The 21,891-nt window shown below is 42.7% G+C and overlaps 1 pseudogene; it reads left to right on the forward strand.

Moving 5' to 3' along the window:
* Positions 1-16,924: 16,924 nt before the first annotated feature.
* On the forward strand, positions 16,925-21,360 carry LOC139082478 (RAF proto-oncogene serine/threonine-protein kinase pseudogene; annotated as a pseudogene).
* The last annotated feature ends 531 nt before the right edge of the window (positions 21,361-21,891 follow it).

A 21,891-nucleotide genomic window follows, 5' to 3' on the forward strand; every position in this document is an offset into this window, starting at 1 on the left:
AAGCAAAGACAGTTCTCTCCCTGAGAGGAATTCTGATGCCAGCTGTTAACACGCCTCTTTCTAACCCTACTGTGAATTAAAGCACAGCTTAACCTTTGCATGCAGTCTGTCTGTAATCCTTTATTAGAATCTGCTCTTCCCACTACCAAAAAAACAATCAAATCAATAGCCAGTATCAATTCAACATGATCCCAGCTCCCACAGCCCCCATCAGATAAAGAATGACCGCCTTCTGTGACACACAGAGAGGTCTCGGTCAGGTGTCGCCATGTACTGACAACCTCTGTGTCAGCAGATCATTAGAGCTTCACTTGTCTCAGATGTCCTTCCCCAGTGGGCCCCATTCACTTCAACACCACACACCAGCAAGGACAAAACAAGCCTGCTGCAAATCTGTCCAGGTCACAACCTCCCTGACCTCAGTGTTCTCATCAGCAAAACAAGGGACTTGGACTAGGATAGTCCAAAAAGGCTGATCCAAGGAGGCACCAGAGAGCCCAAGGAGTTCTGTGGAGGTGGCTTGGAAGTCTGCACAGAAAATGAGAGGGAGCAAGGCTGAGCTCCAGGCCTCCCAGGACCCCCATCTTTAATAGAAGCAGCTTGACTTTGACCTCTTCTTCATACTGGGCTTCATTCAGAATGCAATGTAAAAAAGTGCTCTCCCTATTGAAAATGCTTGACAGTCATTGGCTTGGCTGTTCTCTGCATCCCCATCAGCAGCTTCTACTTGTCTACAGCAAAGCACTTGTTATTCTAGTTACAGCTGTTTCTGCAACACTTAGCAGACCCATATGACTTCCAGTCAAAATTTATATCTGGGGATCTCATCCAGAAGGCAGAGAGCAGTGAAAGGGATTTCTGGGCTGTGGCAATGCACATCCAGGTCCTTAACAGCCAGTGTCCTGCATGGTCCTTTTGCTAAGAGAAGGGCTCAGCCCATAACTACAGGGGGAAGGGGTGCTAAGTTGGATAGGGGCTGGCCTTACTCCCCAGACTTAGAGCTAGTTGTCTTTCAATGTTTAGTCTTCTTCAGTAACAGAATCCCATTGCATAGCTCAGCACATTGGCACCCAGAATAAAAGACAACATTTCCCAGCACCCTTGCAGCCAACTGTGGCCAAGTAACTGAATTCCAGGCAATGAGATGTAAACAGAAGCCTGTTTGGGACTCCTGGGGGCTCTTTTCCAACAGGGGGACAATGTCTAATGCCCAGCAGCCATTATAGGCTAGAATGATGGAACAGGACAGAGGGAACCTGTGTCCCTGATGACCTGCAGCCACCATAGCAGCCCTGAACTGTGCTTCTAGATTCTCCATGTGAGAGAAACATGAACTTTAATCTTGTTCAAACCACCGCTCTTTTGAATTTGAGATCACATTCAGTTTGACCCAACCTGGCAAATAATTGATTCCCTGAAGCGGCATGCTGCAAGAGACAGCACGGAAAATGTAACAATCATTACTGGAGGAGGTTAGATGGCCGGTGACAGGGGCTCAGATTGTAAGCTGAAAAGTAGGTGAGCCTTGTCATACAGTGGCAAACATTTGGTAAAACTGTCACCTGCTGTTCCTTGGATGAGAGACCACAAACTGAGAGCTGGGCACAGAAGGATTGCTGGGGAGAATTCAGGATGTTGGCAGGCGGTGACTGCAACTGCTTTGTAATGGGCCAACTTGCCCAGGCCAAACTGCATTTCCCAGAATGCCCTTCCCTCTAGGTTTCCCTTAGGGTGGGCCACAAGAGAGATCCCTGGGAGATGTGGAGGGAGGCAGGAGCAGCAGGCATTTTGTGGTTCACACATGTCAGTACTGTGTGTGCTGACATCTGCTGACTGACCTCCTCAGTATGAAGCAGCAGCTGGATCTGAAATGCTCCACATTACCCTGGACCCTCCTTCAGATGTGTATCTCTGGCTTCACAGGCACACAACCTATGCAGGACTCACAGTTACAGGTACCCTGCTCTTGATGAATGCTCTGCTGTCACCATCTCAAAATTCTTGATTTTTGAACAAGGGGCCCTGCATTTTTGCTTTGCATTGGGTCCAGCAAATTAGGTAGGCAGTCTAGCCTAGTGATTCTGTGTTTCTGGTTCAGCCCTGATGCAATCTTCTTCTTTCCCTTTTAACAAAGTCCTGAGAGAGAGAGAGAGAGAGAGAAATTGAGCTCAGCACAGAGTGATCCAGCACCTGGGGCAGAGAAGGAAAGAAGACAGCAAAGCCAAAGGAGGGACTGTCTGCTTGCAGCCCCTGCTTTTGCACTCCAACAGAAGCATGACTAGTGGTAGCTGGAAAACAGACACTGAGAGGAAATGAGATGGTTAACTCCACATAAAGGTAGTGAGCCTGCTAGCAAGAAGATTAACCTTCATGCCAAAGTCCTGTTTCAGATGGCCTCAAAACAGACATTAAGTTGGAATGCAGACAAAAAAGTAACAGACAAGAGTCTTCAGTCGTAAAAACTATGTACAGACAACCTCTTTGGTTGGTTATTTACACAGAGAACTAATTGGAAGAAGATAAACTAAAAAGCTACTAAGTTTTTCAGAGAAATGTCATTCTAAAGAAACAAACCTGGTTGGCAACACCCTGTGCGGGTTAAAAGCCCAAAGCAGAGCCTTGGGCCCCAGAAGAAAAGGGACCACAAAGAACCCCCCCGAGGATGAAGTGATGCCTGGAGAGCAGCGCAGGGGCCGCCGGAGAGCGCGAGGAGGCGTTCCGGTACCCTATCCAGCAGGGCTGTATAACAACAAAGAACTTCAGATGCAAAGCAGTTGCTAGAGTGGCTGCGTATTTCCCACTCTCCCCCTTTCTGAGTACACGTTTGATTTGTTGTTCCTGTTCCTTCTCCATGATTACTGGTTTGACAAGGGCAGACACTTGTCTTTTACTCTGTAGGCAACATACAGACTAAAATTGTGAACAGAATGGCAGAACAGAACAGACTAACAGCCCTTCGAGTCCCAGGGGAAGGTGCCGCTGCGTTTGCGGAACTGTACTCCTCCGCGAGACCCATGCGCACTGCAAATAGGAAGGAGAGGCCGACGGGCATTCAGTTAGCCCTCGAATATCCAATTTCCCTTTCCTTCTTAGGAACAAAATCCCAATGTTGGCATAGCATACTGGGCCCAGAATAAAAGATCAGTTTCGTCAGCTTTCTAGTGGTGAGGTATGACCCTATGACTCAAGTTCTGGACAATGATGTGTCAGTGGAAATCTTGTGAGGAGCTTTAGGGGAATCTCCCTAAAAGTTACAGGGGATGTGCCCTTCTTCTTCCTCTTTTCCTCCTTCCTGCTGTCTGGAATGGAGAGTGGTGTCTAATGCTCAAGCAGCCATTTTAGATCATAAGGGCACATGTTAGGTTGGTGGAACAGCCAAGTAGAAGTCTAGGCCCCTGGGGGTTACAGAATCACCTTACAACACCTGGAGTGCTGAACTCCTGATCTCTTTTATATGAGAGAGAGCCTATAGCTTGTTCAAATCACTATTAGTTGGGGGTTTTCTTTCACAGGCAGCCTGGTCTAACCCTGGTTAATACAATCCCAGTGGCCCAGAATTCTAGCTGCTCACCAGAATGCAAGTTTTCCTTGTCTATCTGAGCACATAGCCAGACTATATGTTCCACCTCCCTTGCAATTAGAGATGGCCGTGGGTTACAGAATTCTAGCCTTGGGACTTTGAGTGACTTTGAGGATATGGCAGTTACTCCTCCATTCTCTTTGTCCTCTTCTTCTAGCTGGATACAGAAAAATGAAAATGACCTAGATGATGGTCGAACCACAAACTAAAAGGAGCCAGAATCCCTGAATCACTGTATGTAGCAGAACTCCCTAACAACCAGAAATAACCTCTGAGTCTAATTACGTGGGAGAGAAATAAACTTCTAATATGCTTGACCTATTGTACATTTGGAATCTATTTGTTAAAAGAACCTACCCTACCCTATCAAAGACCCCAAGCCGAAAGGCTAAGAAATGCAAGATAGAGTATGCTGGGCCTCAGTGTATGAACTTCAGTTCTCCGTTCCAGTTTCAGCAGAGGAATTGGAAGAGAAGTGCTAGTCATGAAACTTGACCCAAAATCTTGTCATGCAGATGAGATGATCTGCCTGGGTTGGGAGGAAATTACAGTCCAATGGACGTTTAGATAACTATGATTCACTCCGAGTTTGCTGAGCAGCAAAATTAACTCCAGATCACACTTGCTGCCGGAGCTGAGCCCTCTGATATAGGGCATGATCTACTGGCAGGGGCCCAGGGACTGGGCAGAGCCTAGTGTTGAAACAGAGAGCCTCAGGGAGCTGCACACTGGCCATGCTGACTTAATTTGGGGGTTAAGCTAGAATCAAACCTGTGCCTCCAAGCGGGGCCCTAGCATTCTTGCTAGGAGTGAGCTAACTATATAAGCACCAAACATGGCCAATAAGCCAAATCAATCTAGAAATCACACTACTTACAACTTTTCAATTTAGAAAATTTTATAGCTCCAACAAAAGCATAGCATTGTGATGAAGTTTCCAAACTAGCTGCTGCCATTCAAACTCTGACCCTGTGACTTACCAGCAGCTAGATAACCCAGGCCACATCACCTCACTTCTCTGAGCTTCAGTTTCCTCTGTTATGAAATGGAGGTCATTATAGTGCCTTCCTCAGAAGGCTACTGGGTCAAAGGAAGTAAAGTTAAGTGCATATAAAACACTAGCATGAACCCTGGCTTATGGTAAGAACTCAGAAGTTATTACCTATTAATATTAAAGCCATAAGCGTGTGACTTTAATACATTTTAATTACAGCAAAAACCCATCAATTCCACTGCCACTATTGGATGGCATTAACAGTGCTTACATAAACTCATTTTGGAGAAGGAGACCTACAAACAGCTTTTTGGAACCCAACTTTTTGTAAGTAGAGTAGCGTCTGTAATCTATGTTTCACATCTCTACACAATATTTCATATAAATATGTATGCTGCTGTGATCAATAAAACACAAGTCCTTTAAAAAGCATAAGTGAATTTTTGATCACCTGGCATTATACTATTTCCTCGATCAATATTCACTCACTTATTCTACAGCCATTTGTGAAGGAGTCATTGGTGGTGGGTTCTGGAACACAATGGAGGACAGGATGGCAGGGTTCTCAACCTTCCAGAACTTGCATTCAAGTGGTAGCCCTAAAAAGGACACTGCTTCTTTGGTGGGAGGTCAGCGACACTCCTGGACAGTGTGTAGCAATCCTGATGTTCAGAAAGTCAGGACCCCAAGACCATATAAAGATTTTCCCAACCCCGTAACTCCATTTTCCCATCAGACACTACAAGTTATGGCCACTTGGCTCCTACGGCCGTCTTTAATTTCACTTTCTTTGCCTGACTCTAAATAAGGATGCTTCTTCCCTGGTCCCCACATGTCCTGGTTTGAGGGGAACTTACTCTCAAAATCCCCTGTGCTTCCCTTTCTCTACTGATGTTTGCTCAGTTGGGAAATACCTCTTCTTCTGAAAAGAAAGAAATTAAAATTGTCTAGAGACATGTCCACACTCTGTTGGATCTGTAACTGTTTTTTTCCTCACATTTTCCTCCTTTCAAACAGGCAGACTTCTGGGTATGTCTAAACATCCGAGGTTGTGTTGATCACAGAGCTGAATACTCAATGGAGGCATCCACGAGGAAGCAGACCTATGATGTGGAAAAGGACTTTTCAACTGTCAGGGCCAAGCTAAGCTGAATCCAGCTACAGAGGGTGACAATTACAGTAGGTGACATCATACCCTGAGTGATAGCACCAGATCAACAATTTATCCAAGAAGTGATGATGAAAATGCCAGTGGCAGAAGGGGAATGGACATGGATGAGCTTAATGGTTTCTTAACCCTGAGAATCTGACGTGGGGACTTCTGCAAAGCAGGTGGGGGACAGATCCCCACAGAGCCAATCTGGAAAGTACAATTGATAGAAGCTAAAGTGATGCTTTGCTTTGGAAAAGTACAAAAAGTGTTCACCCTGATCAGTTAACTGCCGCTCTTCGAGGTAGATCTTTTCTATTTGTTAGCTCATCATTAATGAGAGCCCACATTGATCCTACTATTCCTGGAACTCCCGGCTTCTCCACTTTCCAACCTCTAGGGTCAGCGCTACCAATGTAGCACTGTGATAACTGATGGTGTGTGTGATCATGTGTATGTGTGTGTGGCATAGGCAAACATCCACCTAATCTCCCAAATGACCCTGATTCATTAATGATTTAGATTCTTCAAGGAACTGTCTCGTTCCTTTCTGAATTTCCACTACTGAGCGCAGAGGTTGGCACCATGTTGCTCTTGATCAATGTCAAGCCTCAGGGTGACTCTCTATGTGTCTAACTATCTTATCTCCTCCTCCTCTGCAGGCGAGGGTGGAGGTTGGCAGGGTCCTGGCAGCTTACAGGGCCTACCTCACCTCATCAGGAGAGTGTCAGGCAATCCAAAGAGAGGGCCTGAGGACCCCTCCTCTCCCACCTAACTAGGTATAGCCATGGCTCTTAGCAGCAGCAGCCAGGCAGTCCCAGGCTGGGCTCTCAGGCCCTGGAAAATGGCAGCACCATAAAGCAATCACACATTTTACAATTCGACATCACATTTGTGCCTACATTTAAATTACTGCGTTATAACTGACTTGCATTGTCTTGTTATGACTTAAAGCCTTCAAACTTCAACTAATTAAAAAGACAATCTGGTGAACTGAGGGAGAAAGTCTTGTCACATGGTTCACATTGGTGTGGTGGGCCCAAATTTATGCTTTCTCAGTGATGCCTGTGGACACCCCGAGAGTCAGTGGAGTTCCAGAGACCAGAGTAGTAGTTACCAAATGTTTTAGGTCACTCACAGGTAGTTACATGTACAGAAACAAAGGGCTTCTCCTTAATCCCAGCATTTCCCCAGCTGCTCTGCAAGTACCCAGCAGAGCACACACCCAGCGTCATGCAGAATGGGGAGCCCTAAGATGTGGGCCTTTCTCTATAGGGGCTTGTAGACCAGCTCAAGAGACAAAATAAACATGGATACAGTGACATAAGTAAAGTATTGAATTTCATGGCAATTACAATAAGTGTAGCAAAAGCTGAAAACAGATTAAAAACAATGCTTCACGGAGAGATGTGAGAGGAAAATGTTTGCCCACATCACACCATTCTTAGATATCACAGACATCATTCCAATGCATGTATACAATATGGCAAACGGGAAACAGAAGTTCAATATCAAATGAAAGATCACACAGCAGGATTCAGATCCAGGGCTTCCAGCTCTGAATTCTCTGTCTTCTCCACTAGCTGTATTTCAGACGTGTTAGAAATTTAAACAGTTGCTCTTTATTCTGTTTGGGAGGGAAAAAAAGAGTTTCAGCCTTCTTTGACGGTATAGTTAGATTTATGGGATCCACATTTATTAACCAAAAGCGTGGGCAAATCTGGATTTGCCAACTTATGTGAGCCAACGTCTTTGTCCACCCTGCACATTGCATAGTCCCTGCTACTTCATCTGCTTCACCTGCCCCCTGGGGATATCCTGAGGAAGTAGCCCTTTTGCCACTTAGACCTTCTCTGCAATTTTCTTCTCCTAAAGGAAACTTCCATGGTTGGGTCGAGCCGCACAGGTTCCATCTTGTGTTTTCTACCTAGTGGTCAACCACCTTTCTGTCCTCTCCCTCAGTATGATTGCTGCTCTGTTCCCTAGTCTGTCATCTACCAACACAGGTTTAGATTACTAATGACAACTATATGCTCATCAATGGAATTGGAAAATGTGGAGAATTTGGCTGATTTACTTGGATCTCACTGAAAATGGTGTGAATCTGTTTTCAAAATATGGCTGAGGGTGCCCTGGTTTTCCCCAACATTTTTCACCCTGTGGCAGCTAAAACCTTTCCTTGCATTCTGGGCTTAATAGGGGCTCTAATCAAAACTGTTCTCACGATTCAGTCAGCCTTCCAACTGATTAACTTTTCCAAAAGCGCATATCCAAGGGGCAATTCAAGATGTTGTGTTGGCATCAGCTGAGTGTTTGAGGCTGCCTCCTTTTCCTTTATGTGGGTAATAAAAACTTTTATATTGCATGTTCAGAAAGAAAAAAAATAAATTACCCATAATAGGAAATTAAGACGAATTGCCATCATAAATTAGATAAGCCATCAGGAAAATATAATGGAATGGAATGCTGTGGAAGGGCTTATTTCTCTGAGCGAATTTATTTTTCACGAGTTTTTATTATTCAGTAGCTTTAGATTCATTCAATGTGCCTCCATCTGTCACAGACGGCAGGCAGGGTCTTTTCCAGGGAAGAAACAGGGGAGTCTCCGCACTCAGACTCTGCCCGAAACTATGAAGGACTTCTCAGAGGAAGTTTGTAGGGAATCTAGAAAGCATTTGCCTCAAGGAGCTGGTGCAAAGGCATTTTAATGAACTTCTCAACGAGCCAAGGTGAAATTTAGAAACTTACAGAACTGAAACATGAAGTAAGCCTGTCAATACAATAACTTTTGTTAGACCTTTCACCCAAGATGTTCCAGGTACTTTAAACTTCTAGATTTTTCCAGGTAGTTTTTTCTAGGTTATTTTTCTATTTTCCAGCCATTACAGGTACTTGAGAATTTAAACACCAACAAAGTGTTAAACTGGCATCTGAAAAGTTCCTGCCAAGCCAAATAAATGTGCCTGAGTGAACCCTGCTCCCCTTGGCAACTCAAAGTCAGGGGAAACAAGGGAGTGGGGTCTTCTCCCCCTGCCCTTGGCTAGACTCATCTGATGTTTTCCTGTCTCTGAAAAAGTTTGCGCTGCCTTGGGAGACACGGCCACCATTACTGTTCTCAGCAAGATTCTACCTCACCGGGAGAGGGTGTCCAAGACTCAGGGTGGTTTCTTCACCCTGTCTGTAGAAGAGCTATCATTTCTGAGTCAGAAAGACTGAAGGCAGAAGGCTAAAGATGAAAAAATAGGTTATCATAGCGTGACAACTCTCTCTTTTCATGAAAGTTGTCTGAATTACCGAGTGCATGGGAAAGGTTGCTCTCGGGTGACCCAACACCCTGATTTTCATAGAATATTTTTTTACAGAGCATTGTACTTGGTATTTATCGGGGGAAAAAAGTGATAATGTTGCCACTGCCTTTAAAGGCCTTTGGTACAGCAGAAAATTTTAAATAAAATTCCAGGGTTTGATAAAATAGGAAATAAGTGCAAAGAAGCCCCCACATTTTGCTGTTCTCCCCCGCCTCTCCTCACTTCTCACTCCTCTCTAACTCATGCCTGGCCCTGGAGTTAAAGAAGAGTTTGATGACACCAGACAGTGGAAAGCCTGGGCTGGGCCAGCGGGAGGCTCGGACCTGGTTCTGACTGCAGCCGTCACCAGGCTTCCTGGCCCGGCAAATTGTCCAGCACCCATGGGCCTGGCTCAGAAGTGGCTCATCCTGCAATTCTGGGGGAAGTTCTGCGAGGTTTCAACGTTGCCTGTGTACAAATGTCAAACCTACTCTTGTGCTAGGCCCTGTGTAGCAGAAGGAGTAACAGACTTAACCCTTCATTCATTCATTCATTCATTCATTCAACTAATTATTAAGCACATGTTATAATTTTTTTAAATGGAAAAAAGATAAAGAAAAGAATGACAGCAGCTATCATAATCATACAAAGATGATGCAAAACAGTAGCAGTCAGGATTCATAGTTGCAAACCAAAGGAACCAATGAGTCTTGCTTAAAAAGAAAGGGATTTATTAGAGGATGTGAGTTGCTTGCAGACACTCTGCAACCAGGAATAGGCCCAATCACCTGGAAAGGTGCTCCAGCAAAGCCTCCCCGGGCTTCCCCGGCAGCACCCACTCCACAGCGGGCTCCAACGCCACAGCTGAAGGAGCCTGGGTCAGGTGCCAGGAGCTGCCTGGAAAGAGGCAGACCCTTCATTGACCCGCTCGCCCAACAGTGTGAATCCCACATGCTCCTCTCTCTCATCTCTCTCATGAAGCTCCTGTCCCTCAAGCTTCTATGGGCCTATTGAATTGGCAGAGCTTGGGTCCATGCCTGCACATCAGCTGCAGAGGCCAGGATGCTGCGTCCTGACTCTAACTTTGGAAAAGTGGGACTCATAATGTGGGATTTTCCTTAAAATATGAAAGATATTCAAAAGATGCTGGCCAATAAATAAATAAGACAAATGTACATGAAAATGTCTTTTATCAAGAGCTGGTCACCAAATTTATTTAGAACTTAATTGGGAAAATAGGTTTACTTCTGACAGTCTATAACTTTTTAAAAAATTACTACAAAAATAAAACATATTCATTGCTAAGAAAAGTCAACCAGAACAGAATTGAATCAAGTAAAAGAAAACTTGTTTCTCATTCTACCCCTTGCCACTCTCACTCTTAACAGATTTGTCAGCATTAGTTCACATATTTTTGTGCACATACATATACATGGTATAATGATACTTTTTTTAAACTCAAATGGAATGCCATACCATTTTACAGCTTGCTTTATTCAATTGATATATCATAAAAATATTTTTATGTCAGTAAGTACAGTTACTTTTTTTTTATTAAGATTATGATAGTTTACAACCTTATGAAATTTCAGTTGTACATTATTGTTAGTCATGTTGTGGGTACACCACTTCACCCTTTGTGCCCTCCCCCCACCCCCCCCTTTCCCTGGTAACCACCAATCAGTTCTCTTTGTCTATATGTTAACTTCCACCTATGAGTGGAGTCATACAGAGTTCATCTTTCTCTCTCTGGCTTATTTCACTTAACATAATACCCTCAAGGTCCATCCATGTTGTGGGGAATAGGAAGATTTTATCCTTTTTTATGACTGAGCAGTATTCCATTGTATATATATACCATATCTTCTTTATCCAATAATCAGTTGATGGACACTTAGGTTGCTTCCAGGTCTTGGTCATTGTAAATAATGCTGCGATGAACACAGGGGTGCATGGGACTTTTGGAATTGCTGATTTCAAGTTCTTTGGATAGATACCCAGTAGTGGGATGGTTGGGTCATAAGGTATTTCTATTTTTAATTTTTTGAGAAATTTCCATACTCTTCCATAGTGGCTGCACCAGTTTGCATTCCCACCAACAGTGTATGAGGGTTCCTTTTTCTCCACAACCTCTCCAACATTTGTCACTTTTTGTTTTGGATATTTTTGCCATTCTAACAGGTGTAAGGTGATATCTTAGTGTAGTTTTGGTTTGCATTTCTCTGATGATTAGTGATGATTAGCATCTTTTCATGTGTCTATTGGCCATCCGTATATCTTCTTTGGAGAAATGTCTGTTCATGTCTCCTGCCCATTTTTTGATTGGATTGTTTGATTTTTTTGTTGTTGAGCTGTGTGAGTTCTTTATATATTATGGAGATTAACCCTTTGTTGGATAAATAACTTGTAAATATTTTTTCCCAATTAGTGGGCTGGTTTTTTTGTTTCAATCCTGTTTTCCCTTGCCTTGAAGAAGCTCTTTAGTCTGATGAAGTCCCATTTGTTTATTCTTTCTATTGTTTCCCTTCTCTGAGGAGTTATGGTGTCTGAAAAGATTCTTTTGAAACTGATGTCAAAGAGTGTACTGCCTATATTCTCTTCTAGAAGACTTATTGTTTCGGGCCTAATCTTTAGGTCTTTGATCCATTTTGAGTTTATTTTTGTGAATGGTGAAAAAGAACGGTCAATTTTCATTCTTTTACATGTGGCTGCCCAGTTTTCCCAGCACCATTTGTTGAAGAGACTTTCTTTTCTCCATTGTAGGCCCTCAGCTCCTTTGTCGAAGGTTAGCTGTCCATAGATGTGTGGTTTTATTTCTGGGCTTTCAATTCTGTTCCATTGATCTGTGCACCTGTTTTTGTTTTTGTTTTGATTACTGTAGCTTTGTAGTATGCTTTGAAGTCAGGGATTGTGATGCCTCCAGCTTTGTTCTTCTTTCTCAGGATTGCTTTAGCAATTCAGGGTCTTTTGTTGCCCCATATGAATTTTAGGATTCTTTGTTCAATTTCTGTAAAGAATGTCATTGGGATTCTGACTGGGATAGCATTGAATCTATAGATTGCTTTAGATGGTATGGACATTTTAACTGTGTTTATTCTTCCAATCCATGTGCGTGGAATGTCTTTCCATGTTGTCATCAATTTCTTTCAGGAAAGTCTTGTAGTTTTCGTTGTATAGATCTTTCACTTCCTTGGTTAAATTTACCCCAAGGTATTTTATTCTTTTTGTTGCGATCGTGAATGGGATTGAGTTCTTGAGTTCTTTTTCTGTTAGTTCATTGGTAGTGTATAGAAATGCTACTGATTTATGTATGTTGATTTTATACCCTGCAACTTTGCTGTAGCTGTTTATTATTTCTAATAGTTTTCCTATGGACAGAGTTATGTTATTTTTAAAATATTTCATTATGAAAAATTTCAAAAATACATAAAAGTAGAGAGAATAGCATAATGAACCAAAACTATAAACCCAAATTCAATCTGGTCAATCCCGACTCCTCTGTATTACCAGCCACTCCCCACCCTGGAATATCTGGAAGCAAACCCCAGGCATCGCACCATTTCATCCATAAGTGTGTCAGTAGGCAGCTCTGAACTGGGTCAGTCAGCAAATGGCCAGATAAGGTGTCTGTCCTGACTACTCAGTCTGCCAGGGTAGTACAAAAGCACCATGGACAAGATGCAAACTAAGGGAGTGGCTGTCTCCAGTAAATTTTATCACACAACTGGCTGTGGGCCAGATTTGGCCCAAGGCCACAGTTTATCACCCCCTGCTCTACAAGATGGGAACTTTTTTCTTTAATACACAATTTTTTTCTTTAATACTGAAAAAAATTAATAAAGAACTCTATTGTTTAATATCATCAGACCTAAAAATTATTCCTTAATATTATCAAATCTAGCCAGTGTTCACTTTTCCCTGATTATATTATAATCTTGTTTGTAGTTTATTTAAATCAGAATCCCAGTGGCTTGTTATGTCTTCTAAGTCTCTTTTTACCGACAATTTATTCTCCATCTTTTTTCTTTCTCTAAAATATTTGTTGAAGAAATGGGGTCTCATTGTCCTGTAAAGTTTTCCACAGTCTGAGTATTGTCGATTATATCTCTGTGGTCTCATTCAGCATGTTTCTCTGTCCCTCTATCTCCTGTAAATCAGTAATAAGATCTGGAGTCTTGACCAGATTTAGGTTAACTGTTTTCTTTTTTTGGCAGGACTACTTCTTCAGGAGGGACATGATGTCTGATGATCTCTCTCTGTGATGACATCAGTCATCGATGGTCATTCCCTGATGATATCTTGAGTTTGCTAGTTCTTCATTTATCAATTAAATTCCTTTAAAGAGAAATTTTCCTTTATCTACTATTTGATTACTCTGAGATACAGATCATAAGAGAAAATCAAAATAGACTTCTAATTCTTTCCTTTAATTTACTTGTTTTCAAAAAAATGAGATGGTTCCCTGAAACCCTCCGAAGATAGCCAATGAAACCAATGAAGGTTTTCCCTTTGTGGTATCACTATCAACCTATAGATTTAAACATTGCAGTTACAGTAATCCCCCCTTATCCACTGGGGACACATTCCGAGACGCCCCATGGATGCCTGAAACCACAGAGTACTGAACCCTATATATACTGTTTTTTCCTGTACATACATACCCACAATAGAGTTAAATTTATAAATTAGGCACAGTTAGAGATTAGCAACAATGACTAGTACTAAAATAGAGTAATTATAACAATATACTGTAATAAAAGTTACTGTAGATCTTATCAAACTTGCATATAATTTTTCTTTCCTTATTAAGTTGAAGACTTTCACCTTTTCACTTAAAAGAAGCACTTTGCAGCTTCTTTGACATATCAGAATTGCTGGCATCACAACTCTTGTGCTTTGGGGCCATTATTAAGTAAAATAAGGGTTACTTGAACACAAGCACTGCAATACCACGACAGTCCATCTGATAACCCAGACGGCTAGTAAGTGACTAATGGTTGGGTAGCATGTATGGTGTGGGTCCACTGGACAAATGGATGGTTCACGTCCTGGGCAGGATGGAATGAGATGGGATGAAATTTCCTCATGCTACACAGAATGGTTTGCAATTTAAAACTTATGAATTGTTTACTTCTGGAATTTTCCATTTAATATTTTTGGACCATGGTTCACTACAGGTAACTGAAACCATGGAAAGTGAAACAGAGGATAAGGGGGGACTACTGAATTTTCCTTATTGATGCTGAAATTGTCCCATCTCCTGTCAATGAGAAATTATTCAGGTTAGCTCTTCAGACCTTTTGACATCATTCTAGCAGTATTTAATGCTTCTTTTCTTTCTGGTATGACAAAATTTCCAGGTTCATGTGCCTCAGACCCGGAAGTAACCATTTCTCCAAAAGTCTTGGTTCCTTTTAGTAGCAAGTGACAATATAGTCTAGATTGTAGGCATGCTTACTGCTACAGGTTTGGTCATTGTTTCTAGGCATTTTTGGTGGATGAAGCTAAAAAATTTGTTTTGTTGAGGATAAAATACATCCTGAGTTCATACTGATATTTCCAATTCAAATTCAGGGCTACAGGGTTTTTATACAACCTCATCAATTTTACATTTGTATATGCTTTCAACCATGCCAAAAACCTCAATTCTCATCAATACCAGCATAATTACTTTTTCTATAATAACATGCACAGAAGTCTCCAAATAACAATATCAACACCACATCAACAATATAATTACTGAAAACGGTTTCCTATGTGGGGAGTTTTCTTGTTTGGGTGGTCTAGTTTATATTCTTAGGGCATATTCCCACAAAGGACATACAGTCAAATTATTCTGTTTTAAAGTCAATTGGAATAGTTCTTTTTTTGGAACTATGTCCCACCTAGGAACAAGTTCATTTGTTTGATTTTACTTTCAATTTTCAGTGATTGCTTTTTTTCATTTATTTAGCTTTGTTTTAGAATTCTCCATACTATTACATGATTCCAAAGTTAAAAATACAAAATAAAGTATATTCAAAGAAGTCTAATTTCTATGTATGTTCCCTCTGTCCTATTGCTTCCCTCGGCTATATATAACTATTTTTAATGCTTTATCTTTCCATACTTTTTAAAATATAAGCAAACATGTATACTTTTTGTATTTTTCCTTTTCTTGGTTGAATAGCTTTCTGTATTTTGCCAGTGTATATTTGGGATAGATTGCCAAAATGGGGATTAATGGATTAGAGGGAAAATGTATATATGATTTTTGCTAGGTCTTGCCAAATTCCCCTCTATAAGAATTGTACCCTTTGCAATTCCCACCAGCAATATATGAGAATACCTATTTCCAACATACTGTTTTGTCAAACTTTTAGTCTTTTTCCAATCTGATAGGCAAGAAATGATATCTTCGTGGAGTTTTGAGTTTTTTCTATCTTATTATGAGTTATCTCATTCTTTTCTTCTATTTTTTAGAACTTTTTATTTGAGCTAATTTCAGACTTACAGAAACGTTGCAGGGGCCAGCCCTGTGACCAAGTGGTTAAGTTAGTGCACTCTGCTTCGGTGGCCCAGGGTTTTGCCTGTTCAGATCCTGGGTGCAGACCTAGCACTGCTCATCAAGCCATGCTGAGGCAGCGTCCCACATAGCAGAACTAGAAGGACCCACAACTAGACTATACAGGTACGTACTGGGGTGCTTTGGGGAGAAGAAGAAGAAGGGGAAAAAAAGATTGGCAACAGATGTTAGCTCAGGGCCAATCTTTAAAAAAAAAGAGTTGCAAAAATATTGCAGAAAATTCCTACCACCCCAAACTCCCCAAATGTTATATATCTTACATACTACACTACAATTACCAAAATCAAGGCACTGAAAATTATACAATACTACTTTCTAATATATAGGCCTTACTCAAATTTTGCCAATTGTCCCATTCATGTTCTTTTCCATGTCTAGTATTCAATCCAAAATCACATGTTGTTTGCAGTTACTACATCTCTTTAGCCTTCTTTAATCTGGAACATTTCCTCAGTCTTTGTCTTTCACTCTTGGGTCAAGATATTAAGTAACTTATTATTTTAATGACTGCCTTGTGTTTTATTATTTGAACATTCAATGAATTACTTAAGCAGTTCCATATCAATGGATATTTATGTTATTTTCTTTTTTATGCTATTATAAACAATGCTAAAATGAAAAAATATATACACGTATTCGTAGGTACTTGTGAAAACTTATCAGGAGGGTAAATTCCAAGAAGTAAAGTTACTGGGTCAAAATTCTCTATTTAGATAAATATTACCAACTCAATCATCTTTTTATTTTAATTTTTAAAATTTACACACTGTAAAACTTACTTTCTTGGTGTAAAGTTGTATACGTTTTTACATACACATAGATTCTCATAACCACCACCATAGGCAGAATACACAACAATTTCAGCACTCCACAGAATTCCTTTAGGCTTTCCCTTTGTGTTCACACCCTCTGCCCACCTATCATCCCTAGCAACTAATCTGAGATTGGCAACAGATGTTAGCTCAGGGCCACTCTTTTAAAAAGACCCCTCAGATTACCAACTGCTAATCTGTTCTCTTCTCCTATATTTTTGCCTTTTTAAAAATGTCATATAAATGGGAGAGTCTCTTCATCGCGGGTGCTGGGCGGCCATCTTAGATGGCGGGAGTAAGACTAGAGCGAGCGGACTGGAAGGCCTCCCTGCCGCTCTCTTTGGGCCCCGAAGAGGGCCAGCTGGCCGAGCTTTAGGGCGTGTGCCCTGAGGCGCCGAGCGCGAGTGCAGCGATGCGGGGGCTGCCCGGGGCCCGTCGCCTGGGCTGGGGACGCGCCGAATGTGACCGCCTCCCGCTCCCCCACCTGCCTCGGGGAGGAGGAGCGGACCAGACGCTGCAGCCGGACGACGGGACACCGACTCGGCCCCGCTCCCTCAGGTTTAAGTATTGGTAAGCTGCGTCAATGGAGTACATACAGGGGCCCTGGAAGACGATCAGCAATGGTTTTGGATTCAAAGACGCGGTGTTTGATGGCCCCAGCTGTATCTCCCCTACAATAGTTCAGCAGTTTGGCTATCAGCTTCGGGCGTCAGATGATGGCAAACTTACGGACTCTTCTGAGACAAGCAACACTATCCGTGTTTTCTTGCCAAATAAGCAAAGAACGGTGGTCAATGTGCGAAATGGAATGAGCTTGCATGACTGCCTTATGAAAGCACTCAAGGTGAGGGGCCTGCAACCGGAGTGCTGTGCAGTGTTCAGACTTCTCCACGAACACAAAGGTAAAAAAGCACGTTTAGATTGGAATACTGATGCTGCCTCATTGATTGGAGAAGAACTTCAAGTAGATTTCCTGGATCATGTTCCTCTCACAACACACAACTTTGCTCGGAAGACCTTTCTGAAGCTTGCCTTTTGTGACATCTGTCAGAAGTTCTTGCTAAATGGATTTCAATGTCAGACTTGTGGCTACAAATTTCATGAGCACTGTAGCACCAAAGTACCTACTATGTGTGTGGATTGGAGTAACATCAGACAACTCTTATTGTTTCCAAATTCCACTACTGGTGATAGTGGAGTCCCGGCACTGCCTTCCTTGACAATGCGTCGGATGCGAGAGTCTGTTTCCCGGATGCCTGTTAGTTCCCAGCACAGATACTCCACACCCCACGCCTTCACATTCAACACCTCCAGTCCCTCCTCTGAAGGTTCCCTCTCCCAGAGGCAGAGGTCGACATCCACACCTAATGTCCACATGGTCAGCACCACCCTGACTGTGGACAGCAGGATGATTGAGGATGCAATTCGAAGTCACAGTGAATGAGCTTCACCTTCAGCCTTGTCCAGCAGCCCCAACAATCTGAGCCCAATGGGCTGGTCACAGCCTAAAACCCCTGTGCCAGCACAGAGAGAGCAGGCACCAGGATCCGGGACCCAGGAGAAAAACAAAATTAGACCTCGTGGTCAGAGAGATTCAAGGAAATAGAAGCAAGTGAAGTGATGCTCTCCACTTGGATTGGGTCAGGCTCCTTTGGAACTGTGTATAAGGAGAAATGGCACGGAGACGTTGCAGTGAAAATCTTAAAGGTTGTTGACCCCACACCAGAGCAGTTCTAGGCATTCAGGAACGAGGTGGCTGTCCTGCGTAAAACACGGCACGTGAACATCCTGCTCTTCATGGGGTACATGACGAAGGACAACCTGGCAATCGTGACCCAGTGCTGTGAGGGCAGCAGCCTCTACAAACACCTGCATGTCCAGGAGACCAAGTTCCAGATGTTCCAGTTGATTGACATCGCCTGGCAGACAGCTCAGGGAATGGACTATTTGCATGCAAAAAACATCATCCACAGACATATGAAATCCAACAATATATTTCTCCATGAAGGCCTGACAGTGAAAATTGGAGACTTTGGTTTGGCAACAGTCAAGTCGCTCTGGAGTGGTTCTCAGCAGGTTGAACAACCTACTGGCTCTGTCCTGTGGATGGCCCCAGAGGTGATCCGAATGCAGGATAATTACCCGTTCAGCTTCCAGTCCGATGTCTACTCTTATCGCATTGTACTCTATGAGCTCATGACGGGGAACTGCCTTACTCCCACATCAACAACTGAGATCAGATCATCTTCATGGTGGGCCGAGGGTGTGCCTCCCCAGACCTTAGTAAGCTATACAAGAACTGCCCCAAAGCAATGAAGAGGCTTGTGGCTGACTGCGTGAAGAAAGTTAAGGAGGAGAGTCCTCTTTTTCCCCAGATCTTGTCTTCCATCGAGTTGCTCCAACACTCTCTACCGAAAATCAACCGGAGCGCTTCTGAGCCATCCCTGCATCGGGCGGCCCACACCAAGGACATCAATGCCTACACGTTGACCACATCCCCTAGACTGCCTGTCTTCCAGCTGACTTCGCACCTGCACTCAGGCTACCAGGGGAGGAAGGGAAGTCAGCAGGCACCACATTTCTGCTCCCTTCCTATGGGGACGGAGAGCTTGTTTCAGAGAAGTTGCTTCTAAGGACCTGCTAGACTACTCACAGGGCCTTAACTTCATGTTGCCTTCTTTTCTACCCTTTCTGGCCCTGGGAGAAGGAAGCCATTCACAATGCTGGTTTGTCTTTCTCCCTCCCTGCATCCCCCACGCTCAAGAGCCGAGCCTTCTCCAGATGCACCAGTGGCTGCTGATGGCAATACCTGATCTGGGGCCCCAGCTATTGGTTAAATGAGTATTTTTAGGGCAAGAAAAAGCACTCGGAGGGGAAATGAAGGTAGGCAAACCAGCCCTGATGTGGGGACATGTGGATTTAGGAAATCAGCTCCTATGAGGAATGCTCATCACAGGAAGGACTTTTTTTTCAGAGATAGTGGTGTGGCGCCAAACAGGTAGTTTTGCACATAATGGACCAAACAGCCCAGGACTGTCGAGACCGTGGCCGCCTGAAGGAGTCTGCTTTGGTACTATGGAACTTCACTTTGGGGACACTTGCTTTTCTTGGAGGTCTCCAGTGCATTGAGATGGTTTTCCAGAAGAGGCACTCGGCCTGCCTCTCCCAGTCTCTGCCCTCTCAAGGAGCAGTCTTCCATCATGCTGAATTTATTAGTCTTCCAGGAGCTGCCCCTATGGGGTGGGGCCACCAGGCCAGCCTTGTCTCTCTACAGTCACATCATGTGTATACAAGAAAGCCAGGAATACAGGTTTTCTTGATGATTTGGGGTTTAATTTTGTTTTTATTGCACCTGACAACAATAGAGTTATCCAATGGTTCTTCAATTATGTTATTTTGATAAAATAAATTAAATGTAAAAAAATGTCATATAAATGGAATCATATAGTATGTAAATGTTTGGACTGGAATCTTCCACCTAGCATAATGCATATGAGATTCGTCTATGTTGTTATGTATCAGCAGTTAATCCCCTTTTCCTGATTAATAGAATTCCACTGTGTGGATGTATAACAATTTATTTATCCATACACCCACTGAATAATGTTTGGATTGTTTCAAGTTCTTGGCAATTATAAGTAAAGCTGCTATAAACATTCATGTACAAGGTTTTGTATGAACATATGTTTTCATTTTTGTAGGACAAATACTTTGAAGTAATTTGCTGGGTAAAACAGTGTGTGTATATGTAATGTTGTAAGGAACTGCCTAACTGTTTTCCAGAGTGCATGCACCATTTTGCATTCCACCTGCAATTTATGAGAGTTCTGATTGTTCTTGCATGTTTGCTAACACTTGATATTGTCAGTATTTTTTATTTGAGAGCCATCCTAATAGGTGTGTGAAGGTATCTCATTGTGACGGTCAACCTTTGGTGATATCTGACCCAGCATTGATGAGTCTAATCCTTCTGTTGGTGGTACTAAGTAACATTTCTCAAGAATGTTTCAGAGCACACTAGCCCTTCAGGATGCCATTAGGTATCTGAAAAAATGGTACCATGACCCATTAAGTTTAGAACACATGAGGTTTTGTTCAAAGTTAAGTAAGTTTCTACACCATAGGACTTCTCAGTATCTTTGATATATCTACATGCAAAATGACTGTCCACAAGGAAGAAGTAGTAGGCAATGTTTCCCCAAAATTTTACTATGAAACTCTTTTCCTATGTAACATCCCAAAGGGTGAATATTCGGAAAACTCACTTGGGAAATCATGCTACAATTCATAGAGAGAAAACAAATAATCTATGATATTCAATAAGTACATGTTAGCTGAAAACAGTTTTTCTTCTTCACAGAGGGAAGGGGTCTCTGTATTTCATTTAATAAAGTCTCCTCCTTAATTCACCAATCAGCTCCAGGAATAAGATTTCTGGGACTCTTCTGAGAACACCCACCATGGAAATGTGATTAACAGTTTGTAACTGTGACTGTGAAGTCTTGCAACATTGCGATTTTTTGACTCCCCACACAGCAGGTTGGCTCTCCATGGAAATGATATTTTCTTTCTTTGTTGTCAGTCTCTTCTGAACAGGGTCAGTTCTTGGCATTGTGAGCTGTCTTCAATCACCAAACACCATAAAATAAGCTAAGAAGACATTTCCCCATTGGTTCACCTCTGTTCTCATCTTCCTTAGTGTCAGAAATTAACATGAACGTCCACCGTTCTCTCCTTTCTCACAAGCCTAAGTGCACATCCTGCTCTGAAGAAGCCACGCAGCGGTCTGTTGGTCAAAGAACGGATTCTGTCCCCAAGGACTCCTTCTGTGTCGTTTCTTCATCTGTAGTTGAAAGGCTTCTCTTTGCTCCAAGCACTAGTGGTAGTGAGTGGGTTTGGACAGAAAGTAGGAAGATGTGACTCCTTGCTGGTGATACATTGAGAGAAAACTAATAAAGGATTCTCAGCAGCACTCAGTCGACCTGAATTCTTGACTTCTTGCTGAGACAGGGCTTTTTGGAACTCTGATGGAAAAATCAACCCCGCTCTCTCTGTTTCTACTGAGCTCTCCAATGCAGCACCAAGGCAATTTGGCCAATGTAATGACCCAGCATGAATCACTACAAAACTGAAATCGTGTCCCTAGAGAGCTCACTGAGCTGGAGATGAGCATTTCATGAAAAAGGCCAGATCACCATTGAGATGAAGGTTCATTTAAATCCATATTTGTAGCTGCTGGCGGGTCAGCCAGCAGAGTGAGTTTCATTCTGCTTTGACTCCAGCCGTTTTCCTTCAGGGCTGCTCTTGATCCTGTGCCTGAACCTGTCCCTGGTGGAGGCCTTCAGCAACATAATCCCGAAGTGCACCTTCTGTACATAGTCCAGACCTGCAAGGGAAAGCGATTCTTGTACCTGATACCCTGTCACCTCTTGCTCACACGCTTCTATTCCGTGATCTTCCATCTGGTGCTGAAGGCCAACTGCTTTCTCATTGGCCCCTTATC

This window comes from Equus przewalskii, chromosome 1 (genome assembly GCF_037783145.1).
Source record: "Equus przewalskii isolate Varuska chromosome 1, EquPr2, whole genome shotgun sequence".
In the NCBI taxonomy this organism is placed as follows: domain Eukaryota; kingdom Metazoa; phylum Chordata; class Mammalia; order Perissodactyla; family Equidae; genus Equus; species Equus przewalskii.